This window comes from Mauremys mutica, chromosome 3 (assembly GCF_020497125.1).
Source record: "Mauremys mutica isolate MM-2020 ecotype Southern chromosome 3, ASM2049712v1, whole genome shotgun sequence".
Lineage (NCBI taxonomy): Eukaryota > Metazoa > Chordata > Testudines > Geoemydidae > Mauremys > Mauremys mutica.
This window is the reverse complement of record NC_059074.1, coordinates 179,077,364-179,090,192: the sequence shown is the minus strand read 5'-3', so window position 1 is coordinate 179,090,192 and position 12,829 is coordinate 179,077,364. Positions and strand designations below refer to the sequence as shown.

The following is a 12,829-nucleotide window of genomic DNA, read 5'->3' as shown; positions in this document are numbered from 1 at the left end:
GAGAAAGAGGCGGCTGAGAGAAAGAAAGAAGCTGCTAAGAGAGAAGAAAAAGCTCGTGTGAGGCGTCTGGAGCTGCTGGCTGCTGAGGAGAAAACTCGACAGATGCAACAGGAGACGGCTAGACTCCAACTCCAAGTCAAAAAAGCAATGGAAGAACAGCAGAGACTGTATCCTCTTGAAAGTCCAGTTTGTAACAATGTTGGTATGTTGGGGGTATGTTGTAACAATGTTGGTATGTTGGGGGTATGTTGTAACAATGTTGGTATGTTGGGGGTAACCAAATGTACCCCAACAATGCCACCTTTTATGTCAATGCTGTTACTGTGTGTTCAGTAGAGGGTGGCCCCATAAATTGTGCCAGTGCTATGTATGGGAGTGGTAATGGAAAATTCATAGTGTGTGTAAAAGTCAATGGTAAAAGCTGCTTAGGGCAAACTATGGCTTCTAACATCACTCTTGTTAAAGCAGATCTGATCAAAGAGGAAGATTATTTACCAAATCAGAGTGTGAGTGTTGTGATCCTCTGTGAGTTTACTATCCGTGTGCCTTTAGCCAGAATCCACCTTGAGTGGAATGGGGCTCAGCATGAAGTGATAGTTGGCATCAGGAAGTTATTGCCTAAATATCTTTTAATTGGGGAAAATGTTAAAGCTTTGTTCAGTCCAGGTAGCCAGTCACAGGAGAGGAGTGATCTTAAACCTGTGTCTATTGTGAGCAATGATTTGCCTGAGGTGGGTTGCTCCAAAGGTTTGTCTGTGCCAAAAAGCAGTGTGTCTGTGAGTGGAGTTTCTGAGGGCTTGGCTACACTTACAAATTTGCAGCGCTGCAGCAGGGTGTGAAAACACACCCTCTCCAGCGCTGCAAATTGCGGCGCTGCAAAGCGCCAGTGTAGTCAAAGCCCCAGCGCTGGGAGCGCGGCTCCCAGCGCTGTCCGTTATTCCCCACAGGGAGGTGGAGTACGGACAGCGCTGGGAGAGCTTTCTCCCAGCGCTGGCGCTTTGACTACACTTAGCGCTTCAAAGCGCTGCCGCGGCAGCGCTTTGAAGTGTAAGTGTAGCCAAAGCCTGAATGTCTGTCTGATGTCTCAGAAGGAAATCTGGAGTTAGATCAAGAGCAGAAAGATCTCATTGGTGAGGAAAATGTTTCTCAGGAGCAGATTAAAGTAAATGGTCAGGTTAAAGCCCTAACTGAGGAAGGAAAGGGTAAATTTGTGATAGGTAATGGATTGGTGGCTAGTGCAGCTTGTAAAAGTGAACCTGAAATGGGTAACTGTGATTTGCTGGAAGTATCTCAGTGTAGTGAAAAAAGCAGCAGCTTATCTGTTGGGAGTGGCAATGTGCCTGGTAGGGAAAGTTTGGAGGAGCCTAGGCAGCCTTGTGAGCTGATGGCTTTGTCTAATCAGCAGTTTGGGAAGGAGTAGTGGAAAATGAGTGTCCCTGTCCCTTACCTGTTTCCTGTGTGGAGAAGTGTGACAGTGAAGGGAATGTGCCTGTCTCTGTCAGGGGTATTGACTTGCCTATGAAGGAAGCTATCTCGGTCTCCAAGCAGTTGTCTGTGAACAGCCATGTGTGCTGGGACAAGGGAAATGAGATCCCAAGCTGTGTGTCCGGTGAAGGAGAATGTGTCTCCGTCTCTTCTGTGTCTGTGGAGCAGACAGAAGGTGCCTTTCAGCCTGTGATGGTTGAGGGTGATTCAGTTGTCTCGGAGTTGGTTGTAAATACAGCTAAAGCCCAGGAAGGGAATGGTCCTAAGTTTGTGTTTGATGGGGAGAATGGCACTGTAACTAGGTTGCATCCAGTTAGTGTCTTAGCAAAATCCCAGAGAACAGACAATTCTGGTGCTTGTAGTTTGCCAGTTGCTAATGTGTGGTTGAAAAAGGGTGTAGCAACTCTGTCTGATCAGGGTGATACCCTAGCCAGGGCACAAGGAGAGCATAAAGGTGATTTAATTGTGTTACCTACTGACAGTTTGACAACTTGTAGCAAGAAGGAAAAGATTCCTGAACTTGTTCCAGGCCAGGGAAAGGAGATTGTTTCTAACCTGTTATCGAGGAAGTCTATAAGTTTGCCTGAAAGGGGATTGTGTAGAGATCTGCCTGATGGGCCAGAGGTGATTCTGAATGTAAGTAAGACCCAGAAAGAATCTCTGGTTGCTCAGGAAAGTGTTCCTTTAGAGCAAGCCCTAGGTGAAGCAGGGAAGGGCAGAATTTCTGTGAGGGGTGAATTGCTGCTTAGAAAAGCTCATAAGGAAAGGAATCCTCATGGTAATTTGTGCAAGCAGTTTACTTCAACTGAAGGGTGTGAAAGTGATTTATCAAGAAAGTTTTAGTTCCTAACAGCCAGAAATTTTCTGTTGTGAATGGATCCACTGACTTTCCTTTTGAGAGATCCGGTGTGGGCAGCTTTGAAAAGGTCTCAGGTGGAGTAGAAGCTGTTAAGGAAGTTAAGCAGCCCTATAACCACCTGGCTGTGTGTGGCCAGCTTATTGGGAAGACAATGGTGTTGGGACAGGAATGTCTCCATGCTGAATCTGTGAGTGAGCAGTCTGTGCTTCAGGATCTGAGGACAGATTCAGTTACTGGTGTTGCAGAGCAGAACAGTTTTATGGCTGAATGCGTAAGGATGCAGGGGAGAGCAAGCCAGCTCTCACCCTCAGACTCTTTGGATTTGTGTGGTATCTCTGTAAGACAAAGTCCAGCCTTGGAATCCATAGCAGCTAAGAAGTTAAAAGCTAGTGTCTGTGTTGATGCGAATTACTTGGCTGGCAGGGAGAAGAAAGACTTGCTAATAGCTGTTAGCAAAGAGCGCCCACCCCATCAGCCAGTGAATTCAGTTAGGCAAGAGAAATCAGGGTTTAATCCTGCAGGACAAGAAGGAGAGAGAAGACTGAATTTTGCAAAGGGAAGCCACAGATTAACCCTAAAATGCCCAAATTCCAATGGTATTGAGCCAAGGGTGTGGCATGACAAACATGTTTGTAGTTGGACACTTGCAATCAATTTGTTGTTATTGCTAATGCTAATTTTTGTAACTAATGTGTTGCTATTGCCAAGAACTGTAAAAATGTACAATGTGCCTAATCTTTTGGAAAATCCCTTGAACATGTTGAAAGGAATACATGAAAACACACTTTATGTTAAAGGGCCTTGCTATACTGATGTTTCACAGTTAATGCCTGTAAACAGTGTTGGAACTTTTCACAGGGGAAAATACATTCCAGACCTGATGTGCTGTATGAAAGGGGAAACTGAGGCACACTGCCATATTGCTTTCATGGCTAAATGCCAAGATTCCTGTACTATGAACAACATCAATATCTACATTGGTTTAATGTTAATTGGGTTCCAAACATTGGCCAGAGCTGGTATGGATAAAGTAGCTGTTTTCTTTAGCTCTTGGCAAAATCACATGAAACATACAGGAACCATGCTGCAAAAGCTAACCAAGTTATACCTTGAGTTTGTAAAGAGATTCATTCATGTTATTGAACATGACTTTGATAAGCCATTTCTGTTATACACTGGTATGGCCTCTAGCCCAACACTAGCTGTAGTGAGACAGATCCAAGGAAAGGGGGCTCTTGGGATGCAGTCAGCGATGTTTTGTCATCCCTTCCTGCATCAATTTTGCATTGGGGGTGTGACGTTATTGATATAAACTGGGACCATATAGAACATGGGTTGCAACCAAGGTCCTGTAGTGGCACCAAATCTTAGGTAAAGGGGGTCATCTAAGGTGTCTAAGACCAGATTATGGGTTGCTGGTTATAATTATGCTGTCTGTATGTCTGTATCATTTTTAGTTGAAGTTATAAATGTTGGCTCTGTGCTGTCTGTATTTCAAGTTGGTGCTGTGCTTCTGGGGGAAGCATCCCAGACAAGCTGGTGTTAGCTCTGCTTAGCCTGCTTGATGGCCCATTAAGGACCATCAGCTACACAATTGACCCAGGGAGAGAAGGCAGACACGCCTTGTGACTCAGCAAGGTATGCAGAGACTTGTCCATGTGACTGCAGACTCCATTTTGCGGTGTTTTTCCACAGTGAGAACAAAGAGGTTCTTGGCTGATGCATCATCTCCATCTTGTCTTCAATCCTGCTTCTTACCTCTGGAGGGACTTTGCTACAAACTGAAGCTCTACACAAGGGACTGAGGACCCATCCCAGCGGGGGATGTTCCAGAGACTTGATTTGAACCTGCAGTTTATGCCATCACTGCTGCAAGCCTGAACTAAGAACTTTGCCATTACTGTATGTAATTGATTCCATTTAACCAATTCTACCTCTCATCTCTACCTTTTTCCCTTTGTAAATAAACCTTTAGATTTTAGATTCTAAAGGATTAGCAACAGCGTGATTTGTGGGTAAGATCTGATGTGTATATTGACCTGGGTCTGGGGCTTGGTCCTTTGGGATCGAGAGAACCTTTTTCTTTTATTGGGGTGTTGGTTTTCATAATCATTCATCCCCAGGATGAGTGCACTGGTGGTGATACTGGGAGACTGGAGTGTCTAAGGAAATTGCTTGTGTGACTTGTGGTTAGCCAGTGGGGTGAGACCGAAGTCCCTTTTGTCTGGCTGGTTTGGTTTGCCTTAGAGGTGGAAAAACCCCAGCCTAGGGCTGTGACTGCCCTGTTTAAGCAATTGGTCCTGATTTGGCACTCTCAGTTGGGTCCCGCCAGAACTGCATCGTCACAGGGGGTGGGGCGCAGGCCTTCGGGGGAAGAGGCGGAGGGGGGATGGGAGGAGGCAGAGCAGGGCATCGGGTTAAGAGGCAGAGCGGAGCCGGGTGCAGGCTCTCAAGTGAGCTACAGACCAACAGTGGTTCATAGTAACTATTCAGCAAGTATTTTAGAAGACCTAGAACATTAGAGGAAATCATGACCTGCTAAAAGACAATTAATAGAGAGAAGCAGGAAGATTAATCCCATACCTAGGATTGGTTATACATTGGAGTCTCCTCGCTGTCGATAGCCCCCTGCTCGGCCAATCAGCACTGAGACTCTGAGGGGCGGGAGGCTGAGGGGTCTCACCAGATGTGCCAAAGGATGGCCCAGGTCACCATCAGAGGAGATCACTCTCAGATCCAGCCCCACCTCTTGGTGAGGACCTCCCGCAATGAGAACAACCTCCCTCCCCCGCCCACACTCCACACACCCCTCCTTGGTAGAGTGAGGGAAGTAGGGGAAAGGGGGAAAAGAAGCAAGAGAAGAGGAGAAAGGAGGGAGGAAAGAGGAAAAGGGAAACCAAAAAGGACAAACCCCAATGTCCCCAGGGATTCCAACCATCAAATCCTAGGTAGGAAATCAAATTCTGGCACCTGAAGCCAGTGTTTCCTGGGCCTAGAATGCTGCCTGCGCCAGGTGGATCAGACTGAACAGGTTCCAAACCTCTCTCAGCCTCTTACCTTGTCAAAGGGAAGTTTGTTTTCGGCACAGTCAGTGGCAGGAAAGGAGAAAACTCCACAGAGGTTCCTCTTCATGCTCACAGCTGTGAATCCTAATTCTCTCTCAGCCCCGGAGGAGAGACCTCACGAAGGAGACTTGCAGCAGCAAAGACAGGGGCGGGTCTCAGAGACTGGCCTGGCCCTGCACCTCGGTCCTGCCCGGCTGATGTCGGTGTCTCTCTCTCTCTGTGAGGTCACCCCCTCCCCACCGCCTTTGCCCAATAGGCCGAGTTCCTGCAAAAGGCCTTTGTGATGTCACTGCCACACCCACCCCTCCCCTCAAAGCTGATGTCCTGCCCCTGGCCAGCCTCGTTGGGTGTTTGAGTTGTTTCTCCTGGATCACCGCACTCAATGACTGTTCAGTCTGTGGATGGAGCCGCTACACAATAAAACATCAGTTTTTCATAAATTAGTAGCCTTAAGGCCAGAAGGGACCATTAGAGCATCTAATCTGACTCCCTGCATATCCCAGCCCATCTGTGTATCACAATAGCTTCTTTTTGACTAAAGCACCTTCCCAAAGGCCTCTAGTCTTCATTGGAAGACATCAAGAGATGCAGAATCCATCACTTCTCTTGGCAGCTTGTTCCAGTGATGAATCACCCTCCCTCTTACAAATCTCTGCCTTGTTCCAATGAGAATTTTTCTGATTTCTGCTTCCAGCCATTGGTTCTTGTTATGCCTTTCTTTGCAGTCCACAGTCCAGCTAGGTCTCTCCTGCATCCATGTGGGCTCTGGCTGTTTTCTCTCCCCAGTCCAGACGCCCCCTCTTTCCAGCCAAGCATCCGATATCATCTTCCCACAAGCCGCTGTCCTTTGTCTTCTGTCCCAGAGAAACTGGCTGCCTGGGTCTCCTCTCTCTCTTTAGCGCGAGGGGAGGGGGAGAGCTGAGATTTCAGGCTGCTGTGTTATGGCGGGATTGCTGCTATTATTTGACAGAACCTGAGAATTCAGTGGCACAAACAGGGGAACGGGGCAGAGATATAGCGTCAGGGAGTGAACTGGAGAAAATACAGGAAGAATTTCTAGCAAGGGTGATGTGTAACTAACCAGAATGAAGAATATTCTCTGCCCCCTCGTCTAACTCTGGGCCTGACTCTCTCCCGTGCTTAGGCCCCTTGCCCTATCTCTGGCCGTGTCTGGGGGCTTCATGCCCCAGTAGAGCCCCGAAGGTAAAGGTGTGATGTAGCCTCAGCCCCAACAAGACTCAGGCCCATGTCACTTTCATCCTGGGTTTCAGATGAGTGACCCCTAGAAGTTGGGGGGCCACCGGTGCCTAGACCATGGCCCGGCCACAGAGGCCCCGCCCCTGCTCATCCTCTTCCCCCGAGGCTCCGCCCCCTCCCCCAGACCCCCTACCTGCCCCTCACTTCCCCCAAGAGGATAACTCAGTGGTTTGAGCATTGGCCTGCTAAACCCACGGTTGTGAATTCAATCCTTGAGGAGGCCATTTAGGGAACTGGGGTAAAAATCTGTCTGGGGATTGGTCCTGCTCTGAGCAGGGGGTTGGATTAGCTGAGCTCCTGAGGTCCCTTCCAATTCTATGATCTAAGACGCCACTCACCTGCTGCCCCGCCCCTGCTCATCCTCGTCCCCCAAGGCCCTGCCCACTTGCTGTTCACTTGCCTCTGCCCCCTACCCCCAGACCCCCTACCTGCCCCTCACTCTTCCCCCAAGACGCCACTCACCTGCTGCTTGCACCTCCCCTAAGGGGGGCTACCAGGGGGCCATGGGGCCAGGCACCCATCACTTTTTCCTACCTTAGGTGAGCGGGGGGTGGGGGGTCCCTGGGGAAGGAGGCGGAGCAGGGGCAGGAAGAGGCAGAGAGAGGGAGGGGGCTCGGGGGAAAAGGCCCAGCGGGGGTGGGGCACAGGCCTTGGGGGAAGAGGCGGAGGGGGGATGGGAGGAGGCAGCACAGGGCATCGGGTTAAGAGGCAGAGCGGAAAGGGGTGCAGGTTGGGCCCCCACTTCTCTGGAGCTTCGCTTCCAGCACTCGAAAGATGACAATGGGCCCACGGAGGGGTGACTTGCCCCACATCCCCAGTGTTCCCCCTGCATGGGTGGCCGTTTGGGCGAGACTCAGCCACCCCTGGCCTCTTAGACGGCCTGTGGCTAAAACGCTGGCCTTGCTGTGAGCAGGATTTGAACCTGCGCAGGGAAACCCTTTTGGATTTCGAGTCCAACACCTTAGCCACTCGGCCATCACAGCTGTGAGCAAAGCAGGCCCCTAAGGCCAGAGAAACGCCCAGGCCTGACGTCATCTGAACTGCAGAATTCAAACAGCAAACCTGGCTCCCAAAGCACCAGGGGGAATTTGGGGCTCTCGTTCCTTTGCCGTGTGGTTAAGCACCAAACCAGCACCCTCCTGTGGGGTCTGTCATTGTTCCTCTCCACACTGTAACGATCGAGACAGGGAGAGCTGACCTGATCTGACCAAGTTCAGACAGTGAGGTAGAATCCAGCTCTGCCCCCCACCAGCTCCCGGCTCTATCCGCCAATGGACTGACTTTCTCGCTGGATTAAACTGTTTGTATTGGACTCTTTTCTCTGTGTATAAACAGGACTAAGCCACGATTGGACTGTCCAACAGGAGAATGGGCCATGGCTCCCTTCCCCTGGACCCTGGATTTCTCACCACTTCAGAGAAACTTGTTAGTGGAAAAATGAATCACATTCAAATGACTACAGATTATGAACCGTTTGCTGTTGCCTTGGAACATGGCCCCACCCAGCCTTTTCCCCTGAGTCAGGAATGATAATTTATTGGTTCACTCTGATTTGTTTCAGTTTTATGTTAGTATCTATTGCCACTAATTGGTCAGAGCCCGTCACTTCCGGAAGTCCGAAACGTTTCCCCCCTTGCTCCCTTCTCGGTACCTTTGATTTTCCTCAGTCTCCTTCAGAGCACTGGTTTTCTTGGCACCAATAACCAAGACCTTTCCCCCACACCTCAAACACAGTCTTCTCTAAAAGAACATGACGGAAACAGCAATTAACAGAAAATTATTTTTAATAACCAACTAGACAGTTAGGGGATGAAACTGGGAGGGGGGCTTGGGTGAGGCTGGAAGGAAAGGACTTATTACAATTTTGGGAATGAGAGCCTTCTTGTACTTGAACACTCTGCAGGGGTGGAGTGACAGTTTTCACGGCCCCTGGCGCCCCTCCTTCTTGGCACTTTGGGTGAGGGGGGTATGGGACTTTGTGGCGGGGGAGGGCGGTTGCAGATACACTGCAGGGGGGCTCTGTCCTCCTGTCTGCGGTCCTGCAGAACATCCACAAGGCACTGGAGCATGTCCGTTTGCTCCCTCATTAGTCCAAGCAGCGTTTGAGTTACCTGCTGGTCTTCCTGCCGCCACCTGTCCTCCCGTTCGCTGTGTGAGTGCTGGTACTGCGACATGTTCTTCCTCCACTGGCTCTGCTGGGCCGCCTCGGCTCGGGAGCAGCCCATAAGTTCAGCGAACATCTCGTCCCGTGTCCTTTTCTTTCACCGCCTAATCTGCGCCAGCCTCTGTGAGGGGGATGCTGTGGCAGGCCGGGAGACAGTTGCAGCTGTCTGATGGGAAAAAGGAAGTGAATTCCTTACAAAGATACATTTTTGCGAACAATGAACATAGTCTAGTCTGTCTCTGTGAACAAGACCATGCACAGCACCTATCTCACGCGCACTCAGGACAAATTCGAATTTTCAGCGTTCGCATTCATTGCCTGTGGTCTTGCACTGGAGATCAGACAAGCGGGGCAGGACAGCAGAATCCGTGGAGCGGGCAGGCATGGTAAGCCGTAGACTTTTGGCTGCTTAAAACTTACTGTATAGCAGTGCCCTCCTGCTGAAGGCAATCCGGAAAGCATAAACTCTGCCCCTGTTCCACCCCCTCGCGGCTGTCCCCGGGAAAGATCCCTGTATGCTGCCCCTCTGCAGCCTCCACCACGTGGCTGTAAACCAACGCTTATTGTTATGCAAAGGAACAGTGAAGCATTCCCAATACTAACATTACCCTAATTCACCTAATTCAATGCAGGAGTCGCCGAGCGAGATCACCCTGAGAAGGATCAGTGACAGAGATAGAGAGCACATGCTGCGTGAAAGCCAGCACAAACCAGGGGCCTATGCTGCCATGCTCGTGGAGGCAATGCTCCCAGAGTACCTGATGATAGCCTGGCGCGGAAAAGTGTCCTACCACGGAGCACCCAATAAGGCAGCTCTCCCCAGGAACCTCATGCGGAGGCTTTTCGGTTACCTGCAGGAGAGCTTCGTGGAGATCTCCCAAGAGGATTTCTGTTCTATCCCCATGTATATTGACCTTCTTTTCAACTAGTAACTATTCCTGCTCCATTAAAAATAAATGTTTACATGTTTAAAGCACGTACCGAGTGATTCTTCCCCTGATTCAGGGTCCGTGTTAATGGGTGGGGAGGGTTGGTAGGGGATCTCAGTGAGGGTGATGAACAGATCCTGGCTGTCGGGGAAATCAGCGTTGTAAGCGCTGTCGACTGCCTCGTCGTCCTCATTTGCTTCCTCATCTTCCCCATCCACGAACATCTCCGAGGAACCGGCCGTCGACACTATCCCATCGTCAGAGTCCACGGTCAGTGGTGGGGTACTGGTGGCAGCCACACCTAGAATTGAATGCAGTGCCTCGTAGAAGCGGCATGTCTGGGGCTGGGCTCCGGAGCGTCCGTTTGCTGCTTTGATCTTTTGGTAGCCTTGTCTCAGGTCCTTGATTTTCACGCGGCACTGCGTTGTATCCCGGCTGTATCCTCTGTCTGCCATGGCTTTGGAGACCTTCTCGTAGGTCTTTGCATTCCATTTTTTGGAGCGCAGCTCCGAAAGCACAGACTCATTGCCCCACAAGCGATCAGATCCAAGACTTCCCAGTCAGTCCATGCTGGAGGCTTCATCACATGACATTATCTTTAATTAAAGATTAATCTTTAATTCCTGGAGACTACAGGACAATCCTGGAGACTTGGCAACACTATTTCCTAAGACTAGATCTTTGGCTATTCATTATTTGTGGCATGTCAATGAGCATCCAGATCACATGGTGTTGAGTCTGCACCCAGATGAGATGACTAAACATCAGAGTTAGGCAAATAACAGATTTTTTCATTTCACTGGTAATGCTGAAAAACGGAGGCAGAGGAAGTCATTTTGGGTCAAACGGAAAATGATTTTTTTTTAAACATTTTCTGCAAATTGAAAAATTGTCAAATTGTTTTTGTTTCATTTGACAAAATGTCTTGTTTCAATTTTGAGTGCTTTTGGGGTTTTAAAATTTTTAAAAATAAATGTAAAGGAAATGTTGACACCCAACATTGGTCTGAATCACAATAAATACACACATGAAGCACTTTGTCCATATTTTGGACAAACCTCTTTATTGCATCTTGTGATTTGTTTTAACATCATGGGCCTGATTCAGTGGAGTTATGTCATGATAGAACTAGAGTAACTTAGTTCTGAGGAGTCCTGTGGCACCTTATAGACTAACAGACATATTGGAGCATAAGCTAGACGCATGCTGTGACGTTATTGATATAAATTGGGACCATATAGAACATGGGTTGCAACCAAGGTCCTGTAGTGGCACCAAATCTTAAGTAAACGGGGTCATATAAGGTGTCTAAGACCAGGTTCTGGGTTGCTGGTTATGATTATGCTGTCTGTATGTCTGTGTATCATTTTGTAGTTGAAGTTATAAGTATTGGCTCTGTACTGTCTGTATTTTGTATTATGCTCTGCTTCTGGGAAATATCCCAGACAAGCTGGTGTTAGCCCTGCCTAGCTGGCTTGATGGCCCATTAAGGACCATCAGCTACACAATTGACCCATGGAGAGAAAGCAGACACGCCTTGTGACTCAGCAAAGTATGCAGAGACTTGTCCATGTGACTGCAGACTCCATTTTGCTGTAATTTTCCACAGTGAGGACAAAGAGATTCTTACACCTGGAAAAGTCTATATAAGGCTGATGCATCATCTCCATCTTGTCTTCAATCCTGCTTCTGACCTCTGGAGGGACTTTGCTACAAACTGAAGCTCTACACAAGGGACTGAATGACCCATCCCAGCGGGGGATGTATTCCAGAGACTTGATTTGAACCTGCAATTTACTCCATCACTGCTGCAAGCCTGAATTAAGAACTTTGCCATTACTGTATGTAATTGATTCCATTTAACCAATTCTACCTCTCATCTCTACCTTTTTCCCTTTGTAAATAAACCTTTAGATTTTAGATTCTAAAGGATTGGCAACAGCGTGATTTGTGGGTAAGATCTGATGTGTATATTGACCTGGGTCTGGGGCTTGGTCCTTTGGGATCGAGAGAACCTTTTCCTTTTATTGGGGTGTTGGTTTTCATAACCATTTATCCCCAGGACGAGTGCACTGGTGGTGATACTGGGAGACTGGAGTGTCTAAGGAAATTGCTTGTGTGATTTGTGGTTAGCCAGTGGGGTGAGACCAAAGTCCTTTTTGTCTGGCTGTTTTGGTTTGCCGTAGAGGTGGAAAAACCCCAGCCTAGGGCTGTGACTGCCCTGTTTGAGCAATTGGTCCTGATTTGGCACTCTCAGTTGGGTCTCGCCAGAACCGCACCGTCACACATGCGTCTAATGAAGTGGGTATTGTGATAGACCCAGGCCAGTTGGGAACAGCAGAGTAGTAGAATGGAGATATACTGGCCACTGGATAAGCAGTTTTCTGTTCCCTGAGTGACCAGAGCAGGGGCTGCTCCAGGCTAATGAGAACACCTGACTCCAATTAACCTGCTAAGAGTCAGGTGAGGCTGTTAAGCACCTGGCTCTAATTAAAGCCCCTCTGGTGCTATAGAAGGGCTCACTCCAGTCAGGCCAGGGGGGAGCAAGAGGAGAGGAAGTGCGTGTGAGGAACTGGGAGCAAGAGATGTGCAAGAAGCTGAGAGTGAGTTGGCATTCTGCTGAGGACTGAGGCGTACAAGCATTATCAGGCACCAGGAGAAAGGTCCTGTGGTGAGGATAAAGATGGTGTTGGGAGGAGGCCATGGGGAAAGTAGCCCAGGGAGTTGTAGCTGTCGTGCAACTGTACCAGGAGGCACTATAGACAGCTGCAATCCACAGGGCCCTGGGCTGGAACCCGGAGTAGACGGTGTTGTCAGAGTTGTACCGGTATGGTGCTCTGCTTTCTTCTTGTTGATATCACTCAGCTGCGTGCGTGAGTTCCCTCTGTGTGCTGCCCCAGCTCTGCAGATAGCTGACACAGCAGACCCGACGAGAACCCCCAATAACCACAGAGTCCAGTAAGATGCAAAGTCACGTCGGCTAGCTTTATTGCGACCTCGGACACAATGGCAGTTCCCTGTAGGTTTCTTAGCCTAATTCAGGGCATACTACGAGAAAGTGCCTCTTGGC

General features: G+C 49.0%; 1 non-coding gene across 1 annotated transcript; it reads right to left on the bottom strand.

Moving 5' to 3' along the window:
• Positions 1–7,567: 7,567 nt before the first annotated feature.
• TRNAS-CGA lies at positions 7,568–7,649 on the bottom strand. Its single transcript has one exon. It is a non-coding gene; the product is annotated as a tRNA-Ser (tRNA).
• Positions 7,650–12,829: the final 5,180 nt, after the last annotated feature.